Below are 3,138 nucleotides of genomic sequence, written 5' to 3' on the forward strand. Positions count from 1 at the left end.
CCTAACATAATAATGGAGCTCACAGGATATTCTGAATAAGTTAAATTCGTATCTAAATCCGGAGAAAGAAGCAACCTTCTCATGTTTTTCAGGAGTTACACTTTTTGGAGGAATGGTGTGTGAATATTCTAAGCACATATTTAAACATTTCAAGATAAATCTGTTTGGATGCTTTCCTAAAATGAGTAGGTTGCCCGCCAGGCATTTATTTGCAATATGGTCAATATAACGTGTGTCAATTTTGCACAATGTATCATCTGTTATTGAAATTATGTTAACTTGGAAAAGAAAAGAAAAAATGGTTCTGAAATCAGAAATCAACCTTTTGTATACTATATAATGGGATCCAACAGAATATTCTATCTAAAGGTGATTTTTAGATTTTATACATATTATGTATCTTTGTGGTAAAGAAACTCTTTCTATGCAAAAAGGGGAAAAAAAGCCCCAACTAAATTCTGTTTATAGGAGAGAAACTAAGTATAAGAAAATAGTTCCGTTTGAAGTAGAAGAGTCTGGAGAAACACAATACATACACACTAATCCGAAGAAAGCTGGTGTAGCTATATTAATGCTGAGCGTTGCAAACTTTCAGACGAGGAGTATTGTTGGAGGAAAAGAAACATTTAATAATGATAAAAGAGTTGGGGCACCTGTTGGCTCAGTCGAAGACCATGTGACTCTTGATCTTGAGATCATGAGTTTGAGCTCCATGTTGGGTATAGAGATTACAAATAAATAAATAAATAAATAAATAAATAAATAAATAAATAAACAAACTTAAAAAATGATAGGGGCACCTGTGTGGCTCAGTCGGTTACGTGTCTGATTTTGGCTCAGGTCATGATCTCGGGGTCCTGGGATCGAGACCCATGTCGGGCTGCCTACTGATCAGGGAGCCTGCTTCTCTGTCTGCCACTCCCCCTGTGCACGTTATTTCTCTCTCTCTCTCAAATAAACAAGATCTTAAAAAAAAAATAATAAAAGAGTCAACCCAATAGGTATACAAATCTTATGTTTGCATGCACCTGATAACATAGTTTCAAGATATATACAGCAAAATTTAATGGGATTAAAATGAAAAACAGACAAACTCAGAATCACAGTTGGGACTTTAATATATTTTTTGTAGTGACTCATAGAATAAGCAAACAGCAAAAACAGCAAAAATAAAGAGCAATCTGATTAACCAGCTTCAGCCAACAATCACTCAATACACCCATTCTTTTCAAGTGTACAAGGAACATTTACCATAATAAACCATATTCAGGGTCATAAAACAATTCTTGGTAAATTTCAAAAAACCAAATGCACACATATATATTCTCTGAGAGTGGAGGAGTCGAACTAGAAACTAAAGTGTAAAGAAATCCAGATATTTGGAAATTTTTAAAAAAATATTTTATTTATTTATTTGAGAGAGAAAGAGAGAGTGAGCAAGAGAGAAAGAGAAGGAACAGGGGGAGGGGCAGAGGGAGAGGGAGAAGCAGATTCCCCACTGAGCATGGAGCCCCATGTGGGGCTGGATCCTGGGACTCTGGGATCATGACTTGAGCCCAAGGCAGATGCTTAACCGATTGAGCCACCCAGGCACCCGCCACCCCCCAAATGTTTGGAAATTTTTTTTCAAAGATTTTATTCATTTATTTGTCAGAGAGAGAGAGAGCACAAGCAGGGAGAGTGGCAGGCAGAGGGAGAAACAGGCTTCCTGCTGAGTGGGCAGCCCGACATGGGGCTCAATCCCAGGACCCTGAGATCATGACCTGCGCTGAAGGCAGATGCTTAACCAATTGAACCACACAGGCGCCCCTGTTTGGAAAATATAAATTCATTTCTGAACAACTCATGATACAAAGAAGAATTCACAATGGAAAATAAAAAATAATTTAAATTGGAAATCAATGAAAATCAATTGTATGAAAATGTGTGGGATGCAGTGTAAGATGTAAAGACATCTTTCAAAAATGAACAAAGGTTGAGAATCGGTAATCTAAGATTCCATTTCAAGAAGCTAAAAGAAAATAGAAATTAAACCTAAGGAAAGCAGGTAAGACAAAGATAAGAGTGGGGGCACCTGGGTGGCTCAGTCAGTTAAGCATCCAAACTCTTCCTTTTGGCTCAGGTCATGATCTCAGGGTCTTGAGGTCTAGCCATGGGGGTGGTGAGGGTGGGGGAGGACTGGGGGTGGGGTGGGGAGTGCCTCGGGCTCTACCCTCAGTGGGGAGTCTATTTGATTTCTCTCTCTTCCTCTCCCTCAGCACTTCCCCACTCACTCTAGCGCTCTCTCTCTCAAATAAATAAATAAATCTTAAAGAGATAAAGATAACAGCGGAAATCAGTGTAAAGACAAAAACAGAAAATCAACAAATGTAAAGCTGTTTTTTTTAAAGATTAATAAAATTAATAAACTTCCTAAGAGTGATCAAGAGCAAAAAAGAGAGAAAATACAAATCACCAATGATTTGGTGTGAATTAGGAATGAAAAAGGACATTACTTCATATTCTCATACAAATACTATAAGAAGATATTAGAAACAACTTTATGTTAATTTGACAACTTAAAATGGGAAAATTCCTTTAAAATCACAACTTTCCAAAACTGAGACAAGCAAAGACAGAAAATCTGAATTATCTTCATCTGCCAAAGAAAGTGAATGCATAATTGGAAGTCTTGCTACAGAAAAATCCCAGATGGCTTCACTAATGGATTTTACCAAACCTTTAAGGGTAAAGTAACACCCAATATTTTGCACAAACTCTTTCGGAGAGTAGTGGCAAAAGAAATACTTTCCAACACATTTTTTGGAGATCACATCTGACCAGGACATTTTATTAAAGTATAATTAACATACAGTGTTATGTTACTTTCAGGTATACATGACAGTGATTCAACAATTCTGTACACTACTCAGTGCTCATCTCAGTGCTTGTACACAGTAAGTGTAGTCACCACCGTCTGTCACCAAACATCACTGACTGTATTTCTTATGCTGAGCTTTTCATCTCCAGGACTGATTTTAACACTGCAAGTTTGTACCTCTTAATCCTCTATTTCACCCATCCCCGCCACCCCCCACCTCCTGTCTGGCAACCACCAGTTCATTCTCCGTATTTAAGAATCTGGTTTTTTTTTTTTTT

The sequence above is a fragment of the Ursus maritimus genome, unplaced genomic scaffold (assembly GCF_017311325.1).
Source record: "Ursus maritimus isolate PB19 unplaced genomic scaffold, ASM1731132v1 scaffold_20, whole genome shotgun sequence".
NCBI classification, from domain to species: Eukaryota; Metazoa; Chordata; class Mammalia; order Carnivora; family Ursidae; genus Ursus; species Ursus maritimus.